The sequence below is a fragment of the Saccopteryx bilineata genome, chromosome 9 (assembly GCF_036850765.1).
Source record: "Saccopteryx bilineata isolate mSacBil1 chromosome 9, mSacBil1_pri_phased_curated, whole genome shotgun sequence".
NCBI classification, from domain to species: Eukaryota; Metazoa; Chordata; class Mammalia; order Chiroptera; family Emballonuridae; genus Saccopteryx; species Saccopteryx bilineata.
In genome coordinates this window covers 90,746,179-90,762,623 of record NC_089498.1, presented here as the reverse complement: position 1 = coordinate 90,762,623, position 16,445 = coordinate 90,746,179, and the positions used below count along the sequence as shown (strand labels likewise).

The following is a 16,445-nucleotide window of genomic DNA, read 5'->3' as shown; positions in this document are numbered from 1 at the left end:
GTGGGAAACTTTTGATGGACGGCAGAGAAAAGATTTCCTTCCCTGCCTTTCTCTGGTGTGGAGAGATAATAACCGAGCTGCCCGCTTCTGTAAGAGATGTCCTCAGGTTTGTAAGGGCCTGTAGTCCAGAACTTGGCCTAACGCAAGGAAACACAGTAGGCTGGAGTGAGGGCAGGTTACTGCCCTATAGGGAGCAAAAGGGCAGTCTCCTCACGTAGGTAAAATCCAGAGTCTTCAATCCACGTGATTGTATGCTCTTGTCCGCTGGGCACAGTCCTGGAATGTCTTTTGTCCTGGTATAATCATTAGTGAAATCCTAGAGTGGGCTGAATTATGTTCCCAAAAACAGATGTGTCCATGTCCTAAAACCCTGTAACCTGTAAATGTGACCTTATTTGGGAAAAGGGTCTTTGAAGATGTAATTAAGGATCTCAAAATGAGATTATCTTGGATTCTACATCCAATAACAAGTGCCCTCATAAGAGACAGAAGAGCAGACACAGACAAAGAAGAGATGGCCTTGGGAAGATGGGGGCAGAGATGAGAATGAGACAGCTATAAGCACCGGACCCCTGGGATGGCCTTGGGAAGATGGGGGCAGAGATGAGAATGAGACAGCTATAAGCACCAGACCCCTGGGATGGCCTTGGGAAGATGGGGGCAGAGATGAGAATGAGACAGCTATAAGCACCGGACCCCTGGGATGGCCTTGGGAAGATGGGGGCAGAGATGAGAATGAGACAGCTATAAGCACCGGACCCCTGGGATGGCCTTGGGAAGATGGGGGCAGAGATGAGAATGAGACAGCTATAAGCACCGGACCCCTGGGATGGCCTTGGGAAGATGGGGGCAGAGATGAGAATGAGACAGCTATAAGCACCAGACCCCTGGGATGGCCTTGGGAAGATGGGGGCAGAGATGAGAATGAGACAGCTATAAGCACCAGACCCCTGGAGCCACCAGCAGCTGTAAGAGTAAAAAACAGACACTCCCCTAAAAATTCCAGAGAAAACACAGCCTTGTCAACACTGTGTCCAGATTTCTGGCCTCCAGAATGGTGAGAGCATAAGTAGCTGTTGTTTTAAGCCACTGTTTGTGGTAATATGTTATGAAACCCTAGGAAACTAATGAAAAACGCTTTTCACTTTCAAAAATATCTGCATTTGCACGATATCTTATATTCTCCCACCACACCCATCCCTACACATACCCCTAAGAGGAGTCTGGGAAAAGCAAACAAAAAGCAGGCCCCTGAGCTTGTGCCTACTGTGGGCTTAGAACCAGAGGCTCCAGGTACAGCCTGGAGGCCAGCAGGTATCTAGCCTAGGTCTTCAGCACATGACTTGGGCGAAAATCAAGGAACTCACTTTCTGATTCACACTTTCTGATTTCAAAACTTCCTGCAAAGCTATAGTAAGCAACACAGTGTGGTCTCAGCATAAAGAGAGGCATATAGACCAAGGGGATGGAACTGAGAATACAGAGGTAAACCCTGACATCTGTTGCCAATTGATCATTGACCAGGCTACTAAGTCCATTTAATGGGGATAGAACAATCTATTCAACAAATGGTGATGAGGAAACTGGAATTTCATATGCAAAGGAATGAAGTTGAAACCCTACTGCATACAATATACAGAAATTAACTCAAAATGGATCAAAAACCAAAATGTAAGAGCTAAAAGTACAAAACTCTTAAAAGAAAATATACAGGTAAAGCTTTCTGATCTTAGATTTGGTGATGGACTCTTAGCTATGACAGCAAAAGCATGAACTGTAAAAGGAAAAAATAATAAATGGCCTTCATCAAAATTTTAAAACTTTGGAGAATCAAAAGACCAAGAAAATAAAAAGACATCCTACAGAACAGAAGAAAGTATTCAAAATCATGTATATAATAAGGGTTTAATACCCAGAATGCATAAAGGACTTCTAAAACTCAACAACAAAAAACAATCTGATTTTTAAATGAACGAAGAACGTGAATAGATATTTCTTTTCAGGACAATACGCCTGACCAGGCAGTGGCGCAGTGGATAGATCGTCAGACAGGACACAGAGGACTCAGGTTCGAAACCTCGAGGTTGCCAGCTTGAGCATGGGGTCTTTGGCTTGAGCATGGGATCATAGACATGACCCCATGGTCACTGGCTTGAGCCCAAGATCACTGGCTTGAGCAAGGAGTCATTCGCTCTGCTGTAGCACCCCTCCCCCATTAAGGCACATATGAGAAAGCAATCAGTGAACATCTAAGGTGCCGCAATGAAGAATTGATGCTTCTCATCTCTCTCCCTTTCTGTCTGTCTGTCCCTAACTGTTCCTCTCTCTGTCTTTCTCTGTCAAAAACAAACAAACAAAAAAGAATGGACAATACACCTAAGAAAAAATACTCCACATTTTCAGTCGTCAAGGAAATGCGAATCAAAACCACAATGAGACACTATTCCAAACCTATTAGAATGGCTATAATTTTTTTAAGTGGGAAATAAGTGTTGGCAAATATGTGAAGAAATTGGAAACTGCCTATGTCGCTGGTGATTGTCAAATGACACAACTGCTGTGGAAAACAGTGTAACAGAGTTCACTGCAGAGTAGTAATGTTCACAACAACCAGACCTGGAAACCACCCAAATACTCATCAACAGACAAACAGGTGGACAAAATATGGTTTATGCATACAATCAAATAGTCAGCCATAAAAGAGGAGGACACATGCTACATCACAAAGAGCCCTTGGAAACATTATGTTAAGTGACATAAGCCAGATACAAAAGGACAAATGCCATGTGAAACATCTAAAATAAGAAAATACATAAAGATGGAAAGTAGATTAGAGGTCTACTGGGGGATAGAGGAATGGGAAATGAGCGTTTAATGATTACAGAGTTTCTATTTAGGATGATGAAAAAATTTGAAGACAGATAGTAATGGTTGCACAACAATGTGAATGTATTTAATGTTACTGAATTGTACACTTAAAATTGTTGCAATAGTAAATTTTATATTATATATATTTTACCACAATAAAAAACAAAGAATATGCATGAGAGAAGACAGGTCATGTGGTCCTCAGGCACAAGGCAACGTTCATCAGCTTATTAGGATCTTGGGTCCCTGAAATCTCTTATCCTCAGAGGTCTGACAGATATGTCAGCGCATCCTCAGGCTGACAGCCCTAAAATTCCTTTCCCTGGGAAAGGAAAGGAAGTTCATATTGGAATTATCACACAAAGAGGCTCATAAATACTCATAAGGTGATATCAGTGGCCCACTCATCAAAACCGTTGCTCTTCTGAGAATCCCCAGAGTGTACTTGCATGGTGCCAGCTGCGGTCACAGCAGAGCAGGTAGGAGGGAGAGAAGTCAGAAGACAGGAAACCAAGGAAGGATACAGGGCAGGGTGTAATGAAGCCTACAAGTAAAATAAATAAGTAAATAAAATAAAACTGATGCACCACTTGGTCCTAAGAGAGCTACCAAGAAGGACTTAGCAGACAGAGAGACTGTTGACACCAATGGGGACAGGCGGGGAGATTCACTAGCCTGAAAATAAATTGACAAAGAGCAGAAATTAGGAAGTACATCACAATTGAGAATAAGGTGTTTCCCCCTTCTCTGTATGAGTCAGGTTCTCCAGAGAAATGAGACCTAGAGGAGACATATAGATCAGATAGATGATAGATAGATAGATAATAGATAGATGATAGATAGATAAATAAGGTATATTAGGTAGATTAGATAGATAGATAGATAAATAGATAGATAGATAGATAGATAGATAAATAAGGTATATTAGGTAGATTAGATAGATAGATAGATAGATAGATAGATAGATAGATAGATAGATAGATAGAATCTATAGATGGAGAGAGAGATAAAGAGATGTATTTTAAGGAATTGGCTCATGAGATTATGGAGGCTGGCAAAATGAAAATATCTGCTAGAAGGGCCAGGCCAGGAATCCAAAGACCCAGATCTCAGGGCTATCTGTTGGCAGAATTTCTTTTTGCTCAGGGTTGTCACTCTTTGTCCTCTTAGGCCTTCAACCTGATCAGATGTGGCTTACCCACATTATGAAGGGCACTTTGCCTTACTCAAAGTCCACTGCTTTTTAAGTGTTAATCTTATCCCAAAACACCCTCAGAGAAACATCCCTAACATGCAGAATGGCTGAATGATCGAGCAGAAAAGAAATGAAAAGATAATGTCATAGATGAGGAAGCTATGGCCCAAGATGGGGCACTCACCTGCCCAAGGGTCACACCATCTGCAAATGTCACATCATTGTTCTAGAGGTAACAGATCATTCAGACAGACTCCAACACTTCCCACAGAGGCCAAGGAAGTTGGTTCCATAGCAACGCCAGCACTCATTTACTCTGGGAGCTAGTCCTGCCCAAGGCTGATGAAAGTGTGCTTCAGGCTTTTGTCAAAGCACATGTATTTCTTTTCTTTTTTATTTTTTTAAAGACTTTATTTATTCAATTTTCAGAGAGGAAAAGAGAAAGAGAGAGAAAAAAGGGAGGAGCAGGAAGCATCAACTTCTGTATGAGCCTTGACCAGGCAAGCCCAGGGTTTTGAACCGGCAACCTCCTCAGTCTTCCAGGTCAATGCTTTATCCCACTGTGCTACCACAGGTCAGGCATCACATGTATTTCTGATCTCTTAACCAGGCTTGGATGTTTGGAGGTAAGACGGGATGAGCAGGAGCCTTAGCAACTAGATTAGCAAGTGCCCTGTAGGAGGAAAGTGGGCCCGCCACTGTCCACAGATAGAACACCCAAGCCCTCAGGACTAGGTGTTCACTCCACTTCTGCACCTTTCTCATGGGCTGTTGGTGGAGACAGTGGGTTGGCAAGACTTGCTGGAACCTAGTTATATAAAATGTATCGGAAGCTTAGAAATGTATTTTGGCCTAGAGAAGAAATATGCCTGTAAAAGATGACTGCTTGCAATTAATTGGGCCTAAAATTCATAACAGTCTAGCAGCCCTTGTTTACAGAGGCCTCTCATCCATCCTGCATGAGCGAGAAGGCACAGGCGGGGCTGCTAAGCCTCCTGCCCCACCATCTGAGTCCACCCTGATAAGAGAGTACCTAGGATTGAAGTTGGACCAAAAAGGCCATGACATTGCCCGTTCAGTAGGAGCTGGAGCAGATATATCTCATTCGCATCTTTACCAACCAACCAGAGTGGCTCCATTCTGACCCATAGGGACTGTTTCCTGGACAATCAAACTGAGGATTTGGAGCTCTCGTCAGCTGAGAATGGCTCAACCAGGGACCGGGTAGAACTTCTTCTCCATACAGCCAGCCTAATCTCAGCCTCCAGAAGTGCACATTTCAGTTTCCATCCGAAGCTGAGTTTCCTTGTCCAGGATCAGTAACACTAGCTGCAGCTCCAGAGTTGGAACTGCACCAGAACCAGAGCCGTGACACCTGCACTGCCTCCCCTGAGCTGTCTCACAGCTGGCCACATCACAACTCAGCTATTTTCACTTAATAAAGTCTCCCCCCCTTCAGCACACCTCAGACTGAGGAAACCTGGTGGCATTTAGTTGGTGGCAGCAACCTTTCGTGGAAATGTGCATGTCCCTCGTCTCCTTCACTCCACGTGTAAGTAGCTGTCCTAGAGGAGACATTACACTCAGGCCCTCTGACAAGAGAGAAAAACCAGGGGAGCCTGGAGCACGCCAGCAACAGCCTTTTCTACCCAGGCATGAAGACTTTATAAACATAGCCTTTTACAATGATAACTGTAATGTACTGTGTTTCCCCATGTATAAGATGCACCCTTTTTCAAAAAATGTGGGGTCTAAAAGCTGGGTGCATCTTATACAGTGGTTTTGGCATTTCAAATGCCATACATGGAACTCAGCATGAGGCAATATATGAAGACAGTGATTCGTCATCCGACACAGATGAGGACAAGCTAATGGATGGGAGTTTTGAAAATGATGAGGAGTTGTATGAATTTTATGATGAATAAAACTTGAGTTCAATAACTTTATGTAATACATTTTTTTTTTTCAAACTTTGGGTCCCAAAATTAAGATGCATCTTATGCATGGGAGCACCTTATACTTGGGGCAACACGGTGTCCTTATTGTAGAAAACATGGGAAGCGTAAAAAATATGAAGAGAACAAAACAATATCCCTGCAATCCCATTGTCACTGGTGTGTTTCCTTCCAAGTTTGTTGTGTTGTGTTTTTTCCCCATGCATGTGTAAGCACGCTTACAAGTAGTGAGGAGTAACTCTATAGTTTGACATCCTGACTTTAAAATGTAGATTTAACAGCTCACAGGCATCCCCAGTGCTACTGAAGAATCTTCAATAGCAGCCCAGTAGCTCACATGCTGTATTATTTAGCTGGGACTTTTGCTTGTTCCTTATACTTCACTATATAATGCATCACACAGAAAAGGCTCTTTGTACATAAACCTTCCATCAAAAGCAGGTCTCCCTTACAAGCTCCTCCAGGCTACCTCTACTCACTGGCCTCTGTAGCTCCAGCGCCTAACACATGCCTGCCACCTGGTAGGCATAACTGTTCAGTGATGTTGACGGATGGCCCATTCATTGATACTCACACATAACCCATTTTTTGTCACTGTTAAGTGCGGGAGCACACGTACTGTCATACACTCACTAAAAAATATGTGAGCTTCAGTGAAGCCAGTGACAGTGACCATGGAAATGCTCAAACACAGCAGGGTAGACCAATACAATAGCTGGCTCAGGCCCCTTGTCTCCAGCAGGAGAGTGCAGCAGCCCACATCTCCTCTGAACCTGCGTTTACTAAATGCTTCTAAAAACCAAACATTTCTCAACCAAATGTCTGCTTACTCCTCTCTGCAGAAGGAAGTCTGCATATTTGCACAGGGACACAAGCATTTGTTCATTGGCTTCTGTGTTGATATATACAAATGTAGATTCCTGTGCCAACAGCTCTGCCTACAGAAAAGCAGGGAAAGTATGACCAGGTGACAGAGTGCTGAGCCCAAGACAGAGGACTGGTGTCCATCGTGTCTACAGAATTACAGAAGACAGAGCTCTGCTATGGTTCCTCCATCTGTCTCACTCATACTCCCTCCTCTCTCTCTCTCTCTCTCTCTCTCTCTCCTTCCCTCTCTCCCTCCCTCTTTCCCTTTAGCTTAATTTATATTATATTGTCCCACTTTCTTAAATATGAAAAACAGACAGGCCCCATTCCCTTAGACCCAAAGCTTAGTTTAAACACTGTATATAGAGATAATTTGCAAATGTTGCTAAAGACAGCTCAGCCATGATTTGTCAGGAAGAAGAGGTGGTCAGCCTAACCTTACTTCTCCCTGAGGCCCAGCTCACCTCCAAGCTTTGAAGTTATTTGTCTGTTCTTCATAGTGGATACCCATGCAAGCACACTGTCCTTGCATGGGTGTTACTCAGGGCCAGGCACTGTGCCAGTTGCCCAGCAGGTAAAGGCCAAGTCCTTTTCCTTGAAGGGGCTACAGCCAGATGGAGAGATACTCTTTCCTCTTTCTAATCCTATGACTCCATAAGTGCCCAACAGAGCCATTGCAAAGTGCTCTGAGCATATAGACAACAATAAGGGAGCTGGTGGGGAGGGGGGTTCAGAGAAGGTAAACTTAGGAAATGCACAGGGATTCAACAGAAATCAATCTGGGCAGTGTGTGCATGTTTGAGAAAATAAGCAGCCTGGCTAACTAGAGCAGGGGGTTAAGGAGGGGTGGCTAGGACAAACAGAGGCTGGGAGGGCCACCTAGAGGTAGACCATGCACGGCCCAAGGCTCATGGAAAAGCACTGAGACTCCATCTTATAGACAATGAGAACTGCAAAAGAGAGAGTCTGGGTCACATGTGTAACTGGAGCAGAGAAGGAACTGCTGAACAACTGGCCTGGAGGTGGAGATACCATGGAGGGAGGCCTTGCCATAGTCTAGGAACAAGAAGGATGTGTTGGTGATAGGAGAAGCTGTGACAGGAAACCCAGCAGGAATTCAGGGTAAGGGCTTAAATGTTGCTTTGGACTTTCCACTTGGGGGGGGCAGGGGGGGTTGTGGCACTAGGGTGGTGATGTCCAACTGCAAGTAGTTGAACTTTGGAGGGAGCATAATTTGGGAATTGTCACCTTGTAAGTGGCAGCTGAAGGCACAGGAACACATGCAATTGCATATGGGAAGTGTGTCAAGTGGGACACAAAAGCCAAGGCAGGACCAGAAAGAAACCTGACATTTGAGGGACAAAGAAGCCTGAGAAAAAGTAACCGGTATTAGGAGAATAAGGCTGCAATTGTGTCATAGAGACTATCGGAGAGCATATTTCAGAGACACAATGTCAAGAATGAAATGCTACAAAGGCCTTGGCTGGCTGGCTCCGTAGACAGAATGTCGTCCCAGCACGCAGATGTCCCCAGCTCAATGCCTACTCAAGGCACACAAGAGAAGCGACCATCTGCTTCTATTTCCCTCCCTCTTTCCCTTCTCTCCCTCTTCCCCTCCTGCAGCCAGTGGCTCAGTTGGTTTGAGCATCAGCTCCAGGTGCTGAGGATAGCTCAGTTGATTTGACCATGGGCCACAGATGGGGGTTGCCTGAGGAACCCTGGTCAGGGCACATGTGAGTCTGTCTCTCTATCTCCCCTCCTCTCGCTTAAAAAAAAGAAAGAGAAAAAGAAATGCTGCAAAGATCAAGTGGGAGAGAATCCCAACAGTGCTGATTCACTCACCCGTTGTGATTTTATGGACAGCAAGTTCAGCAGGTGTGGCTATCAACACACCCATCAACTAAGAACAAAGAGAAGGTGAGAAGGGCTGGCCAAGAGTACATAGGACTCTCAGAGAAGCTTGGCTTTGACAGGAAGAAGATAAAAAAAAGAGGGTTGGCAAAGTCATGGGAAGGACTTTTCCCAATGTGGGGCTCCCCCAAGTTCATAGGTTAGAATGACAGAAACTGTAGAGAAAAAGAACAGGATGATAACTCAAGAGTATGCTAAGCTGGGAGACTAGAGAATTGAGATGTCATTAATTATGGGACAGATTTTCACAAAAGGAGTAATCCTCAAAGGCTTTGGACCTATAACCTCCACAGGCTCAGACACTGTGACACTCCCCAGTCCTGAACTTCAGGCCAGTGCAGAAGAGGGCACCGGGAGGAGGCTCAGGGCCTCGTGAATACGCAGCCTGGCACAGCTCACTAGCATCCACAGTCAGGGAAGCATCAGGGAAGGCACGGCTGGGCACAGGCCGTAGTGCTGGAGCCAGACACGGCACACCGCCAGTGGCCAGACACGAGTCTCTAGACAGTTTCTCAACATTTTGGATATTTATGGCTTGTTATCGAACACCACATATCCATTGGTGCTCAGTAATTATTCATATTGTTCAGGCTGTTATCTGGCTTTTAATAGTCAATTGCATCAGTCTGACAAGACTAATATTAACTTAAATGACAAAATTAACTAACCAAGCCAAGGAATCAAGCCCTGGTAGGGGAATACCAGAACAAAAAGTCAGGACAGTCCTTATGAGAACGAGACTATGAATTTAACAGGAGACAAGTAACTTCCACTGCGTACTGAGAATTCTACTCATGGATCCCAATACTGACTCTACCAGCAAGGACCTCCACTCCACTGCATGGAGAGATCAGAAAGCTATGAAACTACTCCATTTCTGCCTGACCAGGTGGTGGTGCAGTGGACAGAGTGTTGGACTGGGATGCGGAAGACCCAGGTTCAAGACCCCGAGGTCACCAGCTTGAGCGTGGGCTCATCTGGTTTGAGCAAAAGCTCACCAGCTTGGACCCAAGGTCACTGGCTCAAGCAAGAGGTTACTTGGTCTGCTGAGGGCCCGCGGTCAAGGCATACGAGAAAGCAGTCAATGAACAGCTAAAGTGTCACAACAAAAAACTGATAATTGATGCTTCTCATCTCTCTCCATTACTGTCTGTCCCTATCTATCCCTCTCTCTGACTCTCTCTCTGTCTCTGTAAAAAAAAAAAAAAATTACTCCATTTCTCACAAGGAAATAAGTCATGAACCCTTCTAAAAGGGCACAGAATCTTGAAAATACTCTGGTTCAAATCCCCCATTTGACTAATACAAAAACTGAGACTCAGAGTTAATGACTTCCAGACCTTTTTTGGGGAGTTGGTGACACAACTTCCACTGAACAATGAGAGGACAGCTACCATGATGTGACAAGGCTTCTGTGACATCCAGTGACCCCTCCTGGGCAACAAACCACACCCAGTAGGGCTCAGAACCAGACATAGAGCCGTCATAACTTCTGGGAAAAAGGGTGGGCCTGGGACATTTGTTGTGGGGAGGGGTCCGGCAAAGGAAGCGGAAGCCCGAGGGTGAAGTGGTGGGCACAGGACTATCATCACGACTGTGCCAGCCTCATCCTCCTCCAAGTCCCTGCTTTCACCAGGATGCTTGTGAGTGAGAGAGGCCTCCCTTGAGCAAGCTCAAACAATAGACTGAGGAAATGGCCTCAGGGCCTCAAACTCCTTAAGCAAACAAGGAAAAATTACCTGGCCCACACACACAAGCTGCGGGAGCACGGATCAGCAGGGAGAACCCACAGAGATAAGCTCAGGAACATGCTGACCCATTTCAGGGCAGTGCATAAGGATCTGGCCAGCTGCTGTTGGACTCCCAGAGAGGGGCCGGCTGGCATGATCAGGATCCGCTTATGTGGTGTGGCAGAGCTCTGGCCCTCTGCCCTGCTCTCCCAGCTCGGTATTTCACAGGTGGGGAGCAGCAGCCCCACTCTGGCATGATCAGGGTTAAGGTTCCAGCCTGTGACATAGCCTTGTTCCTCCAAGACTGATCATCTTCGGGATTCTGATAGAGCAACTTCCCTGGACTCCTGCAAAGAACCAGCTTCCCCTGAAGCCAGACTATAGGTAAAGCCAGATTATAGGTAAAGCAGGAGTCAGCTGAAGGTGTTATATCTCCACCTGTCCACACTGCAGCCAGAAGCAGCATTTCTTACATCAGACTCAACCATGGCACCACCTCCTGCACCGAGAGCCCTCTGTGACCTTCCTTCACATGCCTGATGGATTCAAGCAGCTCAGCCTGAGATGAAAGGCCTTGCGCACTGTCTCTCCACTCCGCCCAGGCTTTCCCTCAGCACTCCCAATTCCAAATGCACTGCGTCTGCCACCTCTTGCCATTCTCCCAATGACGTGAGCCCTTTCCCATCCTGCCTGCCCAGTGAACTCACAGACGTGTCCTCTCAAACGCCCTCATGGGGAATGACGGGCACGTCCTCCATGTGCTTATCATTGCACATGGCAGTTGTTTCTATACCTGCCCATATCAAGCCACCTCAGTCACACCATCTGCAAAGAAGGGCCGGTGACTAAGGGTGACGAAAGATGAAGTGTTTCAGCTGCATAGGCCCCTCTCCTGAGCTAGGCTGCAGGCCTTCCTGCCCTGCCCACAGTCACAGAGATCCCAGCTCTCACAGATGGTGAAACACTCGCTCCCTCATAGAAACCATGTTTCATTTAACTGTTCTAAAGCTAAATAATGGACAGAAGGTGCCAGTCATTATCTCTGAATAGTTAAATATACAGGTCAGAAACTTCAGTATTCCCTTCACCAGATGTGACCAGGGCCCTACTCCAAAGGGCAGAACATCCGACATCAGCACCCAGGAACCTGGCAAAAAGGCTGGTGCTCACACCTGCCCAGTGAAAGCATGGGTATTCCACTTTGTTCCAGGTATATGAGTTTACTAGGTGGGTCTTTAGAGGAAAAGCTAAGAAAAGGAGGTCTCCCTTTGGGAAATCTTTTGTAGATCCACCACCCACCCACATCCCAATCCCAACACCTCAAAGCCATCAAACCCAGAATGGGCTGCAAATGACATTTACAAGGTGGCAACAGGTTGTTGGCCGTCACAGAGCACACTACCTGGTGAGTGAGATAACGGTTATCACAAGGTTTTCACCTGAGTTGGAGTTCTTTGTTCTGAATGCATGCCCCATTTTCAGTATGGTTTCCTTGGAAGTTTAAAGAATAACTAATCAACTGCCCTATTACTAGCTTTATGAATAAAAGGAAATGTATGTGAAGAGAGCTTTGTGTTGGTACCCAACTGCACTGATAAACTGTTTTCAGAGTCTGGTGGGAATCAGTTTCAAATAAATGGTGACATTTAAAAGCCTCAAGGGTCATGATTACACAGCCATATTCGCAAGCACCCTCTTGCTCTGTGGGTCACTGGAAAGTTCACCCTGCAGGTGCCTGCTCAAATGCCCAGGTAGGAAGTGCCTGGCAGCTAAGAAGGCCCCTTAAAATGCTCTTTCAACTCTTTCCTAAGTCTTCCCAGGACCCAGAACCCCCAGTCTGGCCTATGTCTGTGTATCTTCAGCAGCTATAAGATGTATCAGAACCTTGAAAAGATACTCTGGGAAGAAGCTCCACCACCAGGTCAGGCCAGGCCAAGGGCCTTGTCACTAAAGGATGTCTGTCCAAGTCAGCATGACACACTTTAAGACAGAGATGACACCTGTGCTCACCCCTGCATTGCCAGAATATCTCTCAGAAGAGTGTAAGAATCAATTATTTCTCCTCTGAGGAACTTCCAGGTCTTTTTAGCATTTTTCTCAGGCGTCATTGTACCCCTGCAAAGTAGCAAGTCACAGCAATAACTCGCAACTTTCAGCCAAGAAGCCCAGCCTTGAAAGTGCTCTTAATTCCTGAAGAAGTGAGGCCACAGAACACAGGTGAAGGGCAATTCATCTGGTGTCACCTCTGGGCTCAGCTCTGGAGAAATAGCTTTGTGCTGGGCTTGCTCTGCCCCATCCACCAGGACCTCCATGCTGGACACTGTCCTATCTGTGTCCCAGAGTCCCAGCTTGTTTGCTGCTGTTGGTGTTCTATCATCAGATTCAGTTCTGGGAAACTGAAATTCCTTTGGCCACACTCAGCTCCCAGTCAACCCCCACCCCAACCTTGACTCCCCTCAGGCCCATGCCTCAGTGTGTGGCTCAGTCTGGCCTTTGCCATACCTCTCCGAGAGCTGCAGGCCCATCCATCTGACTGACCAAGAGTGCCTCAACACAAAATGACCGATAAACTAACTCCAATAAAAAAATAAAAAATAAAAAACTCTGCTCCATCTTGCTAACTGGGCCAGACATCCACTTGCTTTCCCAAGTCTGGGACCTGGGAACACTCCTTCTCCTCCCCACACCCAAGTCTTCCTGTCCGTTCAACACCCAGATATCTTTCCAGTCCATGTTTTCCTCTCCACACCAACTTCTGCTTTTGTGTTTTTGCCTGTGTGGCATCACTGCCTCTGTGGACTTTCTCTAACCCCTGCTGTGACATCCCATCACATCTATGTGATTCGAGTGGGGGAAACCACACCACCCTGATCCAACAACCTAGCCAGGCCTGGCTAAATAAAGTGTTCCAGCCTGACCAGGCGGTAGCGCAGTGGATAGAGTGTTGGATTGGGATGCGGAGGACCCAGGTTCAAGACCCCGAGGTCGCCAGCTTGAGCGTGGGCTCATTTGGTTTGAGCAAAAGCTCACCAGCTTGGACCCAAGGTCACTGGCTCGAGCAAGGGGTTACTCGGTCTGCTGAAGGCCCGCAGTCAAGGCACATATGAGAAAGCAATCAATGAACAACTAAGGTGTCGCAATGAAAAACTGATGATTGATGTTCCTCATCTCTCCGTTCCTGTCTGTCTGTCCCTATCTATCCCTCTCTCTGACTCTCTCTCTGTCTCTGTTTTAAAAAAAAAAGTGTTCCAGCAACTTGGCTGAGGTAATCAGTACAGGCCTGCTATCAGAACCCTCCCCAGAGTTCTGACCGAGCATAGAGAGAGAACTATGCTCCTCCCTAGCATGTTGTTGTCTTACATATGCATAGAGATTATGAAGCCATGAAGAAAATAGCTGGATCAAGAGGTTAGAGTGAGTGGTAGAGATGAGGGAGCAAGGAAATCAGAACCTTGATATCATTGTTTAAACCCCTGACTCCAGCTTAAAGCCACAGAATTTTTATGGACAATTCTATTACTTGAGTCTATACAATTCTCTATTTCATAATAACCAGTTTAAGTTAGGATGCCATAACAAAGTATCACAAACTTAGCAACAGAAATGTACTGTAGCAAATATCTGGAGGGTGGAAATTCAAAATAAATGTGTCAGCAGAGTCAGTTCCTTCCCAGGTCTGTGAAGGACCATCTGTCCATGCCTCTCCCCTAGCTTCTAGTGGTTCACTGGACATCTTTGGCCTTCCTTGACTTATAGAGCATCATCCAGATCTCTGCCTTTACCTTCACATGGTGTTCTCTATGTGTCCAAAGTTCTTCTTTTTATAAAGACACCAGTCATATTGGATTAGGGGCCCACCCTAATCCAGTATGACCTCATCTTAACTAGTTACATCTGCAATGTTCTCATTTCCAAATAAGGTCACCACTCTGAGGCATGGGGAGGTTAGAAATTCAACATATGAATTTTTTTGGTAAGAAACACATTTCAGCCCATAACACTTCCCATCCCACTCCAGCTCTGTCCCACATCAGAGAGCACTTATCCCTTACATCAGATCCTTGTTCACTGTCACCTCTCTTGATTTAGTGACCACTTCAGCACCCAACTTTTCAAGGCTCCAACTGGTCTCCCACAGGTAGGACCTGATGCCACCTCACCTCATGCCTTCACAACACGTCTTCTCACCTCTCCCCAGAGCCGCTCTGTTCAAATGAAGGTGCATTTCAGTGTCTATAAATGCACAAGTTCATGGGGCAAACCTTTGACAAGTGGAACACAGGAGCCAATAGATAAATTCTTACTTTTTATCCCATCAGACACATTGAACTGAGATAGTAACAAGCAGCCTCTTAAAAGCACTCAGCTCAATAACACATCTTCAGATGTTCTCTCTCCTTCCTTGTCTTACTCCAGAGGTCCTTCACCCTTCTCCTTGGGATTGCATTCTCTAATAAAGGAAATGCCTCTACCTCAGCTTCTGCTTTTAGGAAAACCTGGGCCAATTCAGCTACACTATTCCCTCTAAATGTGACTTGACAATCCTATTTCATAACTTAAACCTTCAGTGCTTCTATTGCCCATAAAGTTTAAATGCTCTAGCTAAAAGTTGTAAGACAGGTCATCTGGTCTGCCTTCTTTCATGTTTCAATTGTCCCAGTTCCGGACTTTAGAGTCCATCAGACTGGGTTTCAAATCTGTTTTTGAAAACTTGGGTAAAGTTTTTCACCTCTCCAAGCCTCATTCACCATCTACCACATCTCAAGGTTGAAAGGGGACAATTTAGGTAAAGTGTCTGGCACAGCATTTAGGACACTAAATACATTGCAGCAAGTATTACTATAGACGAAGAATCGAAAACCAAGATGCAAAGGGGGCTCTCAGGGTCACACAGTCCACTACCAACAGCCATGAAACCAGATCCAAATCCTACAGAACTAAGATGCCTGCACTACACAAACAAGAGGTTGAAGTACCATTCCCCAGTAATCAACCATAAAAGTGGTTACTGCAGATATGCAAGTCCTATTCTAGAGCTAAACAGTGAATAAGACACACAAGATCCCTGCCTTCATGGGGCTTACTTTCTAATGAGGGAGTGAGACACTCGACAGGAAGGTAAGTTAATGTAAATTAATGTGTGTAAGCAGGTGTGTGCTAAATCCTGAGCATAAGGTAAGAATGCAGAGGGTGGAGGAGGAGGAATCTATTATTATAGTGTGGTTGAGGAAGTAGTCATCTGATAAAAGATTCACTTATAGTATAGGAAGCCAGGGAATAAAAATCTTGATAACGATTATTTCAAATATGGAATTGGGGTGGCAAGATGGCGATGGAGTAGGCGGATGTTCCAATTTCCACCTCCCAGAACCAAAGTGGATTAAAACTTAATTTTAAGAACAATCATCTGGAAAAACCAACTTTGGACTAAACTAAGAGGACTCTTTAACCAAAGATTACTGAAGAAGCCACACTGAGACTGGTAGGAAAAGTGAAGATGCGGAGAGGGCTGCCCAGCTCCCAGGAGCAAATAGCAGCCCGGAGGGACTCACGTGGTGGAGGGTCTCCAGGACTGAAGCCCCAGTCTGCATCCCCAGGAACCTAGAAGAGGCATACAGACAGTATTTAACTGCAAAAGAAGTCAGGATACTGTTTTCAAGAAAGAGACAGATTTCTCATAACCAGGATTTGTCTTAAAGGGACAGCGCAGAAAATCTCTTTCACAACCACTCACCAGGGGCGCCGGGAAATGGAAAGAGCTCAGAGGACCAGAGTAACAGGAAGAGAGTATAAACTAGGAGGCACAGGGAGAAATACTTTGAGGGACAGACACCCTAACCCCTGGGCTGAGTCACTACCCAAATTTAAAGTGAATATTTTTCCTGGAACCAGCAATACCAGCAAAGGAAAGCAGGTCAC

General features: G+C 45.6%; 1 protein-coding gene across 1 annotated transcript in view; it reads right to left on the bottom strand.

Annotated features, from left to right (window-relative positions):
- Positions 1–16,445, bottom strand: part of GPRIN2 (G protein regulated inducer of neurite outgrowth 2) — a 242,007-nt gene that overhangs the window by 143,475 nt on the left and 82,087 nt on the right. The window lies entirely within an intron of this gene.